Source organism: Henckelia pumila, chromosome 4 (assembly GCF_033568475.1).
Source record: "Henckelia pumila isolate YLH828 chromosome 4, ASM3356847v2, whole genome shotgun sequence".
In the NCBI taxonomy this organism is placed as follows: Eukaryota; Viridiplantae; Streptophyta; class Magnoliopsida; order Lamiales; family Gesneriaceae; genus Henckelia; species Henckelia pumila.
Window position 1 is genome coordinate 141,937,758 of NC_133123.1, and position 17,507 is coordinate 141,955,264.

General features: G+C 38.5%; 1 pseudogene; it reads left to right on the top strand.

Annotated features, from left to right (window-relative positions):
* Positions 1-1,831: 1,831 nt before the first annotated feature.
* LOC140861923 (uncharacterized) overlaps positions 1,832-17,507 on the top strand; it is a 28,139-nt pseudogene continuing 12,463 nt past the window's right edge.

The window sequence follows — 17,507 nt, forward strand, 5'->3', positions numbered from 1 at the left end:
TTGCACAATCTTAAGCGAGAGATATAATCAGGAGCATGTCCGGGAATGTTGGGAATCTTTGGAATTCCTTAGGTATAACTTTGGACTTGACGAGCCGTGGTGTTCATTTTGAATGAACGAGGTAAGGATAGTGAGTCCAGTGGTTGCGCTAAGTACTGTCTGATATTTTCAAAGGTTAAGCATAGGATTTTCCATGGGATGGAAATGGGCTTAGTTATCTTGATGTTTTCCTTGGGTGAACAAGACAATGATTAGTAGTGCTAAGGTGGCACGCAATCTATGCCAGTGACTACTAGTGGTTATTGGCTAACTCTGACAGAGTTGGTGATGCGATCATGGATAGCTCGCCTGTTGATCAAGTGATTAAGGATCCGTTGGAGATGCCAAGAGGACCGATTACGAGAGGACGAGCTAAGAAATTCAAAGATGCGCTTCAATCGTTGATAATGGACATTGGAATGCTTGAAGATCATTTGGAGGGATGTTATAATCTTATTGAAGTCCAAAAAAGTCAAGAGAGTAGAGGAAATATCAAAGAAAACATAAAAAGAGGTGACAAGACCCGAGAGGTATGCGCGCCCGCGCCTCATTGACGCGCACCCGCGCATGGCGGACAGGACCTTATGCGCGCTCGCGCCTGCCCACGCGCGCCCGCGCCTGATCCGTTGTTTTTAAGATTTCAGGACAGAGTCCTATGCGCACCCGCGCCTGCCCACACGCACCCGCGCCTGCACTCTCTCTCACACAGTTCGGCGTTTTGTGTGTGTGCGAGACTTTTTGATATTTTGGCATTATTTTCTATTTTTGAGAGTTTTATTCCTACTAGGAAACTTTTAGGAGATATCTTTGATATCTTTAGCTATATTTTGAATTATTTTGCGATATCTTTTATTATTTTGTAATTGTATTATAAATACAACATATACATTCATTATTAAATATAACAATTAATATTTCAGATTATTGATTACTCAATACAAAATTCTCTCTAGAATTTTATTAAGCTTTTGCTTACCCAAAAATCAAACTTATCAAAGTTTTCAACTTTGTGGCGTTTGTCGATTGATTATCCTCGTGGGTTGTCAGAAACAGGTTTTCTGAAGGTCCCGTTGTGATCAATTGTTTTCTTCGTGATTACTGTTGCTAGTTTCGTTGTAAGCTAGAGGCGGTTAATCCAAAAAATTTTTTTACTTGTTTTCAAGATCGGGAAATTTCTTGATTTCTTTTGTTATTGGATTGACGGTACGATTTTAATATAGTCGTGTTTGCCTTCCATACATTAAGAATTCATATCATTTGGTATCAGAGCAAAGGTTTTGAATCAAGTAAGTATCTATCTTCATCTATCTCTGTTCTTCGCGTTCTTCGTTCTTCTTACCCGTTCTTCATCGTTCTTCGTTGGAATATTTCCTTCGTCGAATTTTTGTGTCGTTTCTTTCAAACTTGTTATCCAAGTATCGTGTCTTGTGCTACAAGTTATAAAAATAAAAAAAAATCGATCAAAAAAAAAAGAAGAAAGGATCGAAAGCTTCAAAAAAAAAAAAAAGAAATATTGGAGAAGCAAGATAACTTGTTGTCAATTGTTCATCCTTGGGTTCAAGTCAAAATTCGAGTGTTCATAAAAATTCTTCATCTTGTTTTTGTCAGTCTTCGAGAGTCAATCTTCAAGTGTCTACGAGTTGTAAACTTGAAAGTTTGATTGAATTATACATAAAGCAAAAGCCTGCATAAATTGAGTGAATAAAAAAAGAGTGGTTGAGTGAATTCTTTGGAGTGAATTGTGAGAATTTGTGTGAGGCAATTTTATTACTAACTTTTTCTTGCAGGTACGATGAGTTCTTCTAGCCAAAACTTTTCTCAAGTTCAAATGGATGAATTGACCAAGATGATAATGGCGGCTTTGGGGCCAATACATGAGAAGTTGGATAAGTTTGAAGTTAGTGGAGGTGATGGTAAAAATAAAAAGAAAATATTTGAGGAAGATGATGATGGTGGAGAGGATGAAGAGAGTTTGGGTGAAAATTGGGGTAGAAATAGGAGGTTTTATGAGGGTGAAAGAAATAGAAGGGGAGCTGTGAGAGGAAGATACATCGAAGGGAGTCGAGAGGATGGGAATATTAGTGGGATTAAGATGAAGATTCCTTCGTTCCATGGGAAATCTGATCCGGAGGCTTATTTGGAGTGGGAGATGAGAGTTGAATCGGTGTTTGATTGCCACAACTACAATGATGCGAAAAAAATAAAACTGGCGGTGGTTGAGTTTGTGGATTATGCTCTCATTTGGTGGGATCAATTTGTTACTTCTAGGAGGAGGAATCGAGAGCGTCCCATTGAGACATGGGAGGAGATGAAGCAAATATTGCGGAAGAGATTTGTGCCTAATTACCACTATCGTGATATGTTTAGGCGTTTACAAAATTTGAAGCAAGGTTCGAAGAGTGTTGAGGATTACTTCAAGGAGTTGGAGGTCACCATGATTCGAGCTAATATTGAAGAAGATCGTGAAGCAACTATGGCTCGTTTTTTATGTGGTTTGAATAGGGAGATTCAAGACCAAGTGGAGCTTAGACATTGCATGGATCTTGAGGAGATGGTACAATTGGCCATGAAAGTGGAACAACAACTCAAAAGGAGAGGTATGGGTCGAAACTCTACTGTTGTGGGTTCTTCTACTCCTTGGCGTCCAAACGTTGGCAAATGAGAGGATGTCAAGCCGGTGTCCAAACCAAAAATCGACACCAAGCAAGAAACACCAAAGCAAGGAGTGCAAGGTAAATCTGAAACTCCTAATAATTGTTCTAGGGACATTAAATGCTTTCGATGTCAAGGTCTTGGTCATATTGCTAGTCAGTGTCCGAATAAAAAAATTATGATAATGAATGCTTGTGGTGAGTTTGAGTCGGAGAGTGAGGAGGAGAATTATGATAGTATGCCTGCGTTGGAGGATCCTGATGATGAGGGATATGATGCGGTGGTTGGAGAGTTGTTGGTGACCAGGAGAGTGTTGAATGTGCAACAAAAAGAGGAGGAAGAAAATCAAAGGGAAAATTTGTTTCATACTAGATGCTTCATGAAAAACAAAGTGTGTAGTGTCATCATTGATGGGGGTAGTTGTACTAATGTGGCAAGTAGTGAGCTTGTTGAAAATTTGAGTTTGCCTACTTTGAAGCATCCTCAACCATATAAATTGCAGTGGTTTAACGATAGTTCGGAGGTGAGAGTGACTAGGCAAGTTTTAGTGCCTTTCTCAATTGGTAAATATGAGGATGAAGTGTTGTGTGATGTTGTTCCTATGCAAGCTTGTCATATTTTGTTAGGAAGACCGTGGCAATTTGATAGGAAGGTGATACATGACGGTTTTAAAAATCGTTATTCTTTTACTATGAAAAAGGACTCTGTTGTATTGTTGCCTATGACTCCAAAGCAAGTGTTGGAGGATCATTTGAAAAATAAAAAGAGAGAAGAGACCGAAAAAAAGAGTGAACAAAAAAGTGAGGTGGCCTTAGAAAAAAAAAAGAATGAAAGAAAAAAAGATGAGAAAAAAATTGAGAGGAAAGAGGCTGATAAAAAAATATATATGGCCCAAAAGAGTGAGTTGCGAGAGATTTTACATGTGCATACTCCACTTGTGTTGATTTTCTATAAGGAGATTCTCCTTAACACAAGTGATATAGCCGGAAATCTTCCGAGCAATGTTGTTTCTCTCTTGTAGGAATTTGAAGAATTATTTCCGGAGGATTTACCTCAAGGACTACCACCTTTGAGGGGAATTGAGCATCAAATTGATCTTGTGCCCGGAAGTGCGTTACCGAATCGGCCAGCTTATAGGAGTAATCCGGAGGAAACAAAAGAGCTACAAAGGCAGGTAAGTGAACTTCTCGATAAGGGGTTTGTGCGTGAGTCGATGTCTCCTTGTGTTGTACCTGTTTTGTTAGTGCCTAAGAAAGACGGTTCATGGAGAATGTGTGTTGATTGTAGAGCCATTAACAATATTACCATCAAGTATAGGCATCCTATTCCTAGGCTAGATGATATGTTGGATGAATTGCATGGTTCTAGCATTTTTAGTAAAATTGATTTGAAAAGTGGTTATCATCAAATTAGGATGAGAGAAGGAGATGAGTGGAAAACTGCTTTCAAAACGAAATATGGATTGTACAAGTGGTTGGTTATGCCATTTGGGTTAACTAATGCACCTAGTACTTTTATGAGATTGATGAATCATGTCTTGCGTGCTTATATTTGAAAATTTGTTGTGGTATACTTTGATGATATCTTGGTGTATAGCAAAAATTTGAATGAGCATGTTGAACACTTGAGAATTATGCTAATCACACTAAAGGCTGAGAATTTGTATGCTAATTTGAAAAAGTGTGTGTTTTGTACAAAAAAAACTTGTGTTTCTTGGTTTTGTTGTGAGCGCTCAAGGTGTCAAAGTTGATGAGGACAATGTAAGTGCAATTCGAGATTGGCCAACGCCTACTTCTATTGGTCAAGTTCGTAGTTTTCATGGTCTTGCAAGTTTCTATAGGAGATTTGTAAAAGATTTCAGCACTTTGGCGGCTCCTATGACTGCGGTGATAAAGAAGAACTGTAAGGCCCGGGATTATTTAATTTTAATCCGAGAATATTTAATTTGGGAATATTTAGAGTTTAGAATTAAATTCTAATATTCTTAAATGAATAAGGATTGAAATTGAATTAAATCGCTTTTCCGGGGACTGAATTGCAAATAGTCAAAAGTTCAGGGACTAAACTGCAAATATAATATATATATCTCAATTTCCACTTGAATTAAGCTGAATACACGTGCATATCAGATTTTGGAAAGGAAAAGAAACAGAGGAATCGTCCAAACCTTCAAGAACTCCATTTTCGTCCCGTTCAAGCTTCGATAACTTGCGTTCTGGTTATCAGAAATTCCAGATAAATATATATCTGCGATCACAGCTCCGAGACCTTCGATTTGGTACATGTTTTATTCACATATCTCAGATTTTATTTTTATGTGAAAGATGGAAAATTATGATTTTATCATATATGCGTATATCAGCTGTACCGATCGTGTATTCGCAGACGGTTCGGAAAAAGACTGTCGTTCGGATTTTATATGAATTTGGGAAGAATAATTCGAACACTACCATGTTTGATTGATACTGATTTTTATGATAATGAGATGATATGTTAGAGATTATAAGTTATCTGGATTGTTGGATTGATTTGGATATTGTTTGGATTGCCGGTTTTAGCCGTTATGCCGTCGATTTGCAAAATGTCAAGACTTTGATATTGTTGATTGAACGAAGCATGGTTTGAATGGCATCTGATCTTGTTAGTTATTCGATATGTAATTTATCACCTTTCTATCGAAGTTGCCGAACTCGAGATCTCCGAGTCAAACCGAGAAGGATTTGAAGCAAGGTTTGCTAGCATTTGCAGTTGAGATTGAGTTGAGAAGTGGAGCAACCTTTTGATATGAATTTTCATTGATGTACTTGTAGATTTGAAGTACTTTCAGACGTGACATAGAAAGGTATAAATGACAGCAAATCCAGATGGGATAGAACGCTTGAAATAGCTTTCATTTCAAGTATTCCCATGTCAATCACATACTTGTTTCTTTATATTTCTTATGTGATTATTTGTTTGTACTGCTTTGTTTGCTTATATGCTTAGTTGTTCAAGATGTGTTTTATAGCTTTTAATGCATACAGCTTATGTTGCATTCATCTTGAACGCCAGCCTTAATAGCACAGAGGGCAGCCATCGCCTAGAGTGCAGATGACGTTTGGAGAGCTGTAGTGAGTGGCATGGACTGTAAATTTATTTCTAGAGTCAGCTTGACTCATGGCACAGAATATGGATTTATGTTCAGAGCCAGAAGACTCACTATAGTTGTACCAAAGTCAGAGGACTAAAATACTTGATGCCGCCTCGAATGGGAGTATCGGTGGTTTGATAGTTATTTTATTCCTCGGGATCCCAAAGAACTAAGTTTTATTGATATCAGCTTGATAGCCTTCCTTTTGCCATTTGCATTGCATTCACGTTTATTATCTCGCGTTTAAAGTTGTTTATACTGGGATTTTATTCTCACCGGAGTTATCCGGCTATTGCTTTGTTTTGTATGTATGCATGGCAATAGGTGGGGCAGGAGCTAGTCAGAAAAGACAAGGATAGCTCGAGATTGAGGCATAGCAAGTGAGGACACGGGCTTAAGTAGCACGACTTGTACTTTATGTTGTTGAACCATGCTAGAAGTGATACAAGAACTTTGTATATTATGGCTTGAATACATGCTAGTTTATGTTTATTATGTTTAAAAGCTTGTAAGACGTTATAAGATAGCATGTATTTGATTTTGTAGCATGTATAAAAGATTATGACTTGTTTATCCATTCTTTGGAAGCAGATTTTTGATAGCATATTCCCCGATCGAGCGAGACCCTGCCTTTTAAAACAAAATTTTTTTTAGCTCTTGTTTCTTTAATTCTTTTAAGTACTTGTTTAATTGTTAATTACAATAAATTGCCCTAAGATAAGATTAGCAACCCGGGTCCCCACAATAGGTGGTATCAGAGCATAAGTTTCTGGATTTAGATAGAAGTTGATGAGCGGGGTAGTTTGAGTCTGTCTGATTGTTTAATATTGCATGAGAGTACATGTTATATCTGATTATGTGCATTATCTGCTAGAATGCTTTATATATAGCAATAATTATGTGATTGCATGATTATGTGCTTTTATTGCTACTACATGCTATATATATGCAATTGTATTCCAGAATATCCTTAGTCAGAACCTGAATTCTCATGAGAATGCATGAGAATGCTTATCAGAGAAGGATGGAATAAATTTCTGCATATTATATTGTTTATGCACTAATCTGTTTGACAATCAGATATGCCTCCCCATAAAGCACCGGTCATTAGACAGCCATTAGTGGTTCCACCAGCTGAACCAGTACAAGTACCACCGCCAATTGTTGAAACTCAGAATGCACAGGGTAGTACATCTACTGACCCGTTGGATCCTACTGCTACTCCAATGGAGACTTTGTTAAAGCGATTTCAGTCATTCAAACCGCCAAAACTGAAAGGAACAGAAAACTCAGTTGATTGTGAAAATTGGCTTGAAGATATAGAACAACTATTTGAATCACTTGACTATACAGATGATCGTCGTATCCGACTGGTAATACATCAACTTCATGAAGTTGCCAAAAGTTGGTGGATTACTACCAAACGGGCATTGGAACAACGAGGTACGATTATCACCTGGACTGTATTTAAAACTGAGTTCTATCAACGTTTCTTTCCAGTCTCCTACAGGAAGGATAAGGGTGCTGAATTTGCCAATCTAAAGCAAGGTAATTTGAATATCGAGGAATATGTGGCCAAATTCTCAAGTCTTTTGAAGTTTGCACCACATATAGCAGCTACTGTTGAAGCAATGGCGGATCAGTTTATCAATGGCCTTAATCCAGAGGTGTTTACCTTGGTGAACAGTGGACGACCAAATACTTTTGTTGATGCCTTGAACAAAGCTAAGGGAGCCGAAGCAGGTATTTTGCGACAAAGAGGAACACCGTTCATTTCACAGCCATTTCCCCAGCCTGTATCAGCTTTTATTCCACAGAATCCGCCACAGTTTCAGCAAACATCTCCCAGATTTGAGGGAGGAAGCAGTGGCAGAAAGGATTCTAGATTCAGGCCAAAGGGAAAGCAATTTAAGAAGCCAGGTAGTAGTTCTTCAAGTTCTAGTGGACAGAGACAGTTTGGGGCAGGTCAGAGAACTGGTGAATCAGGAGCATTCTGTTTTAAGTGTGGTGGAAAACATTCAAGTGATCAGTGCAAGGGTGTGACAGGTAATTGCAATATTTGTCGTCAACCTGGTCACTATGCCAAGGTATGTCCTCAAAGAGCTATAGGTGAAATTTCTTCTAGACCAATACCTCAGGCCGAAAGGCAATCAGTGCATTCATTTCAGCCTCAGCAACCTCAGCAACAGACCAGAGGAGGAGGAAGCCAGACTGTGACTCAACCTCCTAGACAACAGGCTCGAGTTTTTGCACTTACTGAGGAACAGGCACAGGCGGCACCTAACGATGTCATAGCAGGTAACTGATTTATTTATGGTTATCCTGCCTATGTTTTGATAGATACAGGTGAATCTCATACATTCATCTCTGAAAAATTTGTTATGATGCATTCTTTATCTTCTGAGCCATTGCCTACTGTTGTTTCTATTTCATCACCATTGGGTGAAGGTATTATATCTGTTCGAATGATTCGAAATTGTGCGTTGCAATATGACGGGAATGTGATTAATATAGATTGTATAGTACTTGGATTATCAGATTTCGATTGTATTGTTGGTATCGACATGTTAACCAAGTACAGAGCAACTGTAGATTGTTTCCAGAAAGTGGTTCGATTTAGACCAGAAATGGCATCTGAATGGAAATTCTACGGTAAGGGTTCTCGAGCCAAGATTCCTTTAATATCTGTGTTATCTATGACCCGTTTATTGCAGAGAGGGGCGAAAGGATTTCTGATTTATGCAGTCGATGTATTGAAATCCAGTCCAGCAGTAACAGATATTCCAGTTGTGCATGAATTTGCTGATGTATTTCCTGATGAAATTCCTGGTTTACCTCCAGTACGAGATATAGATTTCAGTATTGATCTAATGCCAGGTACGCAACCAATATCCAAGGCTCCTTACAGAATGGCACCTATTGAATTGAAGGAGTTGAAGGATCAATTGGAAGATTTGTTAGCCAAGGGGTACATTAGACCGAGTGTTTCACCTTGGGGTGCTCCGGTACTGTTTGTACGAAAGAAAGATGATTCCATGCGCTTATGCATTGATTATCGTCAATTGAACAAGGTAACCATCAAGAATAAATATCCACTGCCTAGAATAGATGATTTGTTTGATCAGCTACAGGGTTCAGCTATCTATTCGAAGATTGATTTGCGATCTGGATATCATCAACTGAGAGTACGAGATGAAGATATTCCTAAAACTGATTTTAGAACAAGGTATGGACATTATGAATTTATCGTCATGCCTTTTGTTTTAACCAATGCTCCTGCAGTATTTATGGGATTGATGAATCGGGTATTTCAGAAATATTTGGATGACTTTGTCATTATTTTTATCGATGATATCTTGATCTATTCCAAGAATGTACATGAGCATGCTGAACATCTCCGACTCATTTTACAGACTTTGAGAAATGAGAAATTATATGCTAAGTTATCGAAATGTGAATTTTGGTTGCAGAAAGTTGTGTTTCTTGGGCATATTATTTCAGGTGATGGGATTTCAGTGGATTCAAGCAAGGTCGAGGCTGTATTGAATTGGCCTAGACCTACATCAGTGCCAGAAATACGGAGTTTTATGGGCTTGGCAGGTTATTATAGATGTTTTATCAAAGATTTTTCCAGCATTGCGAAGCCTATTACGCAACTGACTCAGAAGAATAAGCCGTATGTCTGGACTGAAGCCTGTGAAACTAGTTTCTTGGAGTTGAAGAAAAGGCTTACAAGTGCACCTGTCTTGACGATTCCATCAGGTACAGGTGATTTTGTTGTATATTGTGATGCTTCTCACAAGGGTCTGGGTTGTGTGCTTATGCAGAGAGGTCATGTTATCGCTTATGCTTCGAGACAGTTAAAGCCACACGAGACTCGATATCCTATCCATGATCTGGAGCTTGCCACTATTGTCTTTGCATTGAAGATATGGCGACATTATCTTTATGGTGAGAAGTTTGAAATCTTTTCAGATCACAAAAGTTTGAAATATCTGTTTTCGCAATCAGAATTGAATATGAGACAGCGTAGATGGCTTGATTTATTGAAAGATTTCGATTGCGAGATTAAATATTATCCAGGAAAATCTAATGCAGCTGCGGACGCCTTAAGTAGAAAGGTATGTTCCTTATCCTTGTCTACGATAGGTGTATCTCAAATGGTGGAAGATTGTTGTCTTTCTGGATTAATATTTGCAACAGATATGCATCCTATCTGTGTTTGTGCTATACGAGCTGAGCCAGAACTTTTGATACGAATCAAAGAAGCACAGAAAGAGGATCAGAATATTCAGAATTCGATTGCTATGATCAGATCTGGACATCAATCTGAATATCAGGTCAGTGCTGATAATGTGTTATATGTGAATAACAGACTTGTTGTTCCAAATGTTTCAGCTTTGAAACAACAAATCTTGAAAGAGGATCACAGTAGTCGATTCAGTATTCATCCTGGTGGCAGAAAAATGTATAATGATTTGAAAATGCAGTATTGGTGGAAACAAATGAAGTCAGATGTGACTGAATTTGTAGCCAGATGTTTGAATTGCCAACAGGTAAAAGCAGAAAGAAAGAAACCAGGTGGTCTATTGCAGAGTCTATCAGTTCCAGAATGGAAATGGGATCACATTTCCATGGATTTCGTTACACAGCTACCACGTTCATCCAGAGGGTGCGATGCCATTTGGATGATTATTGATCGTTTGACGAAATCAGCATGTTTTATTCCGTACAGAATGACGTACAGACATGATCAGATGGCAGAAATCTACGTCAGAGAAGTGGTAAGATTACATGGTGTGCCTAAATCTATTGTTTCAGATCGAGACCCTAGATTTACATCACACTTTTGGCATAGCTTGCAACAAGCTCTTGGTACTCAATTGCATCTGAGTACAGCTTATCATCCTCAAACAGACGGACAATCAGAGCGGACTATCCAGACACTTGAGGATATGTTGAGAGCTGTAGTACTAGATTTTGGTACTAGTTGGCAAGATTCATTACCACTTGCAGAATTCTCTTATAATAACAGCTATCAGACGAGCATTGAGATGGCTCCTTTTGAAGCATTGTACGGAAAGAAATGCAGATCACCATTGTACTGGGATGATATCTCAGATGTTCCTGATGTTGGGCCTGATATGATCCGAGAAATGACATAGAAAGTAAAGCTTATTCAGAAAAGAATGAAAACAGCTCAGGATAGACAAGCAAAGTATGCAAATATCAGACGAAGACCTCTATCTTTTGATCAGGGAGACAGAGTTTTCTAGAAGATTTCTCCGTTTAGAGGTACGGTCAGATTTGGAAAGAGAGGAAAGTTATCTCCACGTTTTATCGGTCCATATGAGATTACCGAGAAGATAGGCGATCTTGCTTATCGACTTGCTCTTCCTCCATCTTTGTCTGGTATTCATGACGTATTTCATGTCTCTATGCTGCGGAAGTATCAGCCTGATCCTTCCCATATTCTTCAGCCTGATGAAGCTGAACTTGATGAGACTCTTAGTTATTTTGAGCAGCCTATTCAGATTCTTGATCGCAAAGACAAACAGCTCGGAAACAAAATAATTCAGCTAGTCAAAGTTCAGTGGAGTCGACATGGCATCGAAGAAGCGACTTGGGAGACTGAGTCAGACATGAGACAGAGATTTCCAGAGTTGTTTCATTGATGTGAGTTCTTATTTTGTTTTATGTTATTTCATTATCTTATGTGTATACAGATTGTCTATAGAGCTTGCTTATGATTTCGAGGACGAACTCATGTCTTAGTGGGGGAGAAATGTAAGGCCCGGGATTATTTAATTTTAATCCGAGAATATTTAATTTGGGAATATTTAGAGTTTAGAATTAAATTCTAATATTCTTAAATGAATAAGGATTGAAATTGAATTAAATCTCTTTTCCGGGGACTGAATTGTAAATAGTCAAAAGTTCAGGGACTAAACTGCAAATATGATATATATATCTCAATTTCCACTTGAATTAAGCTGAATACACGTGCATATCAGATTTTGGAAAGGAAAAGAAACAGAGGAATCGTCCAAACCTTCAAGAACTCCATTTTCGTCCCGTTCAAGCTTCGATAACTTGCGTTCCGGTTATCAGAAATTCCAGATAAATATATATCTGCGATCACAGCTCCGAGACCTTCGATTTGGTACTTGTTTTATTCACATATCTCAGATTTTATTTTTATGTGAAAGATGGAAAATTATGATTTTATCATATATGCGTATATCAGCAGTACCGATCGTGTATTCGCAGACGGTTCGGAAAAAGACTGTCGTTCGGATTTTATATGAATTTGGGAAGAATAATTCGAACACTACCATGTTTGATTGATACTGATTTTTATGGTAATGAGATGATATGTTAGAGATTATAAGTTATCTGGATTGTTGGATTGATTTGGATATTGTTTGGATTGCCGGTTTTAGCCGTTATGCCGTCGATTTGCAAAATGTCAAGACTTTGATATTGTTGATTGAACGAAGCATGGTTTGAATGGCATCTGATCTTGTTAGTTATTCAATATGTAATTTATCAGCTTTCTATCGAAGTTGCCGAACTCGAGATCTCCGAGTCAAACCGAGAAGGATTTGAAGCAAGGTTTGCTAGCATTTGCACTTGAGATTGAGTTGAGAAGTGGAGCAACCTTTTGATATGAATTTTCATTGATGTACTTGCAGATTTGAAGTACTTTCAGACGTGACATAGAAAGGTATAAATGACAGCAAATCCAGATGGGATAGAACGCTTGAAATAGCTTTCATTTCAAGTATTCCCATGTCAATCACATACTTGTTTCTTTATATTTCTTATGTGATTATTTGTTTGTACTGCTTTGTTTTCTTATATGCTTAGTTGTTCAAGATGTGTTTTATAGCTTTTAATGCATTTAGCTTATGTTTCATTCATCTTGAACTCCAGCCTTAATAGCACAGAGGGCAGCCATCGCCTAGAGTGCAGATGACGTTTGGAGAGCTGTAGTGAGTGGCATGGACTGTAAATTTATTTCTAGAGTCAGCTTGACTCATGGCACAGAATATGGATTTATGTTCAGAGCCAGAAGACTCACTATAGTTGTACCAAAGTCAGAGGACTAAAATACTTGATGCCGCCTCGAATGGGAGTATCGGTGGTTTGATAGTTATTTTATTCCTCGGGATCCCAAAGAACTAAGTTTTATTGATATCAGCTTGATAGCCTTCCTTTTGCCATTTGCATTGCATTCACGTTTATTATCTCGCGTTTAAAGTTGTTTATACTGGGATTTTATTCTCACCGGAGTTATCCGGCTATTGCTTTGTTTTGTATGTGTGCATGGCAATAGGTGGGGCAGGAGCTAGTCAGAAAAGACAAGGATAGCTCGAGATTGAGGCATAGAAAGTGAGGACACGGGCTTAAGTAGCACGACTTGTACTTTATGTTGTTGAACCATGCTAGAAGTGATACAAGAACTTTGTATATTATGGCTTGAATACATGCTAGTTTATGTTTATTATGTTTAGAAGCTTGTAAGACGTTATAAGATAGCATGTATTTGATTTTGTAGCATGTATAAAAGATTATGACTTGTTTATCCATTCTTTGGCAGCAGATTTTTGATAGCATATTCCCCGATCGAGCGAGACCCTGCCTTTTAAAACAAAATTTTTTTTAGCTCTTGTTTCTTTAATTCTTTTAAGTACTTGTTTAATTGTTAATTACAATAAATTGCCCTAAGATAAGATTAGCAACCCGGGTCCCCACAAGAACGTTCCATTCCATTGGGGCGAGGAGCAAGAGAAGTTTTTTGATATTATTAAGCAAAAATTAATTAATGCTCCTTTACTTGTATTACCTGATTTTTCTAACACTTTTGAAATTGAATGTGATGCGTCAGGTGTAGGAATTGGAGGTGTCTTGATGCAAGGTGGGAGACCAATTGCATATTTCAGTGAGAAGCTAAGTGGAGCGTCCTTGAATTATCCTACCTACGACAAAGAGTTCTATGCCTTGGTTCGTGTTCTTGAAACGTGGCAGCATTATTTGAGGCCAAAAGAATTTGTGATTCATACGGATCATGAGTCTTTGAAACATCTCAAAGGACAACAAAAACTGAACAAGAGACATGCCAAGTGGGTGGCATTTGTGGAGACTTTTCCCTATATTATCAAGTATAAGCAAGGGAAAGAAAACGTGGTAGCAGATGCTCTATCACGAAGGTATGTGCTTCTATCTACTTTGGACTCTAAGTTTTTGGGATTTGAGTATGTGAAGGAGTTGTATGCCAATGATCATGATTTTGGTGAGATTTATGTGTCATGTTTGCATGGTCCGAAGAATAAATTTTTCATGCATGATGGATATCTATTTAAGGAAGATAAATTGTGTGTTCCTAAATCGTCCATACGTGAATTACTTGTTAGGAAATCACATGGGGGTGGTTTGATGGGGCATTTTGGTGTGGCTAAAACTTATGATACTTTGCATGAACATTTTTATTGGCCACATATGAAGCATGATGTTGAGAGTATTTGTGAGAGATGTGTGACTTGTAGGAAAGCTAAGTCTAAGACACAACCGCATGGATTGTATACCCCACTTCCTGTTCCTAGTGAACCATGGGTAGATATTTCGATGGATTTTGTTTTAGGATTACCAAGATCTAAGAAGGGGAGGGATTCTGTGTTTGTGGTGGTTGATAGATTTTCGAAAATGGCTCATTTTATTGCTTGTCATAAATCTGATGATGCATCTCACGTTGCGGACTTGTTCTTTAATGAAATTGTTAGATTGCATGGCATGCCTAGGAGTATTGTTTCTGATAGAGATACTCATTTCTTGAGTTACTTTTGGAAAAAATTATGGTGCAAGCTTGGTACTAAATTACTGTTTTCGACTACATGTCATCCTCAAACGGATGGTCAAACTGAGGTTGTTAATAGGACATTAGGAACTTTGTTGCGTGCTATAATTAAAAAGAATTTGAAGAGTTGGGAAGAATGTTTGCCATTTGTGGAGTTTGCATATAATCGTAGTGTGCATTCTACTACAAAATTTTCACCATTTGAAATTGTGTATGGTTTTAATCCTTTAACCCCGTTGGATTTGATGTCTTTGCCTATGAGTGAAAGGGTTAGTATGGATGGAAAGAAAAAGGCTGAGTTTGTGAGAAATTTGCATGAGAAGGTGAAAGCGAACATTGAGAAAAATAACTTGCAATACACAAAACAAGCAAATAAAGGTAAAAAGAAGGTTGTATTTGAACCGGGTGATTGGGTTTGGTTGCACTTGAGGAAGGAGCGTTTTCCAGAGAAGCGGCGTTCTAAATTGTTACCTAAAGGCGACGGACCTTTCCAAGTCGTGGAGCGGATCAATGATAATGCCTACAAATTAGATCTACCAGGTGAGTATAACGTCAGTGCTACTTTCAATGTTTCTGATTTGTCTCCATTTGATGTAGGAGATGATCAAGATTTGAGGACAAATCCTTTTCAAGAAGGGGAGGATGATGCGATCATGGATAGCTCTCCTGTTGATCAAGTGATTAAGGATCCGTTGGAGATGCCAAGAGGACCGATTACGAGAGGACGTGCTAAGAAATTCAAAGATGCGCTTCAATCATTGATAATGGACATTGGAATGCTTGAAGATCATTTGGAGGGATGTTATAATCTTATTGAAGTCCAAAAAATTCAAGAGAGTAGAGGAAATATCAAAGAAAACATAAAAATAGGTGACAAGACCCGAGAGGTATGCGCGCCCGCGCCTCATTGACGCGCACCCGCGCATGGCAGACAGGACCTTATGCGCGCCCGCGCCTGCCCACGCGCGCCCGCGCCTGATCCGTTGTTTTTAAGATTTCAGGACAGAGTCCTATGCGCGCCCGCGCCTACCCACACGCGCCCGCGCCTGCACTCTCTCTCACACAGTTCGGTGTTTTGTGTGTGTGCGAGACTTTTTGATATTTTGGCATTATTTTCTATTTTTGAGAGTTTTATTCCTACTAGGAAACTTTTAGGAGATATCTTTGATATCTTTAGCTATATTTTGAATTATTTTGCGATATCTTTTATTATTTTGTAGTTGTATTATAAATACAACATATACATTCATTATTAAATATAACAATTAAGATTTCAGATTATTGATTACTCAATAAAAAATTCTCTCTAGAATTTTATTAAGCTTTTGCTTACCCAAAAATCAAACTTATCAAAGTTTTCAACTTTGTGGCGTTTGTCGATTGATTATCCTCGTGGGTTGTCAGAAACAGGTTTTTTGAAGGTCCCGTTGTGATCAATTGTTTTCTTCATGATTATTGTTGCTAGTTTCGTTGTAAGCTAGAGGTGGTTAATCCAAAATTTTTTTTTACTTGTTTTCAAGATCGGGAAATTTCTTGATTTCTTTTGTTATTGGATTGAGGGTACGATTTTAATATAGTCGTGTTTGCCTTCCATACATTAAGAATTCATATCAGTTGGGATGATTAAGTTCAGAATACGAAGCAGCGGTTAGTAGTGCTGAAAAGGCGCAGGACTTGTGCCAAGTAAACTACTTATGTACTGTGATCTAACACCGTTTGGAAATGGTTTTTTGTGTGGCAGCTGAGTCATAGTTATTGACCGAGCCATGTAGGTTTAGATGATCAGTGGTTGTATGATCGAATGAGCGCGAACATCAGTAGTTCGACGAGATCGATAGGGTAAATCCAATCAGTAATGATTTGGATAGAGCAATCGAAGAATACTTGGGGTAGTATTTTGTCGCTTAGTGCTTAGGAGATGAGTACCTGGTACAGTCTCAAAGCATTCGACAACTTGGATGATTTAGAATCTCTAGGTTTTCCAGAGACGAATCTATCGAAAGATTGCAATTGACTTGTATGGTCAAGTTAGGTGCTAACTTGACAGTGGAGACAAGCAAGGGAGTTGGTAGTTTCCAGTATAGTGCATTCTTGTTAAGAAGGAAGCTGATATTGGTCCAATCAATTGCTTAGTGATAGCAATAGGTCAGGAAAGGATCATGTTGTTATTTCATGTGAGAGTTTTCCATTGAACAACAATAGTGAAGATTGTTGACCGGACATTTCGGTTTAGTGAGGGCATCTATGTGTACCGTTGTGGTTGGATCCGACGAGTAGTTGGAAATGCTAATGGACATTAGCAAGAAAACATCAGTTGTCTGATCTGTGCGACATTAACTAGGATCTGATCCTCGAGGTCTAGCAGGAGGTGTCACTAGTCTTCTAGCGTGTGATGAACGATGTCTCTGAAATGACAGAGATAGTCAAAGATCGACTTAGTAGCCAACGAGGTTTACCTTTGGGGTCGAAGATTTCGCAAGATCGTGACGGATCAAGTTTGTTCTTTCCAGTCGACAAGCCACATCAGTGCGGACCATTCGTCAAGGATATTGTGCTTTAGCAATGGACGATATTCGGATGTGCATCGGGTGGCAAGTTACTTCGAGCACAAGTATTTCCCAGGATTGACTAGGGAATCGACGAATTAGATCGTTCAGTGCTGAGACTGATGCGTTCGGCAAGGGAGCGGTTTGACTATTGAGAATCCGTTGGGATTTAGTTCCAGGATTAGTATGTTCAACCTTGGGAGGTTGGTATGAGCTTATGGTATTATCAGAGACTCTGAGTTGAGTTATACCAGGTGCAATAACTGTCGAGTTTCGAGACGGA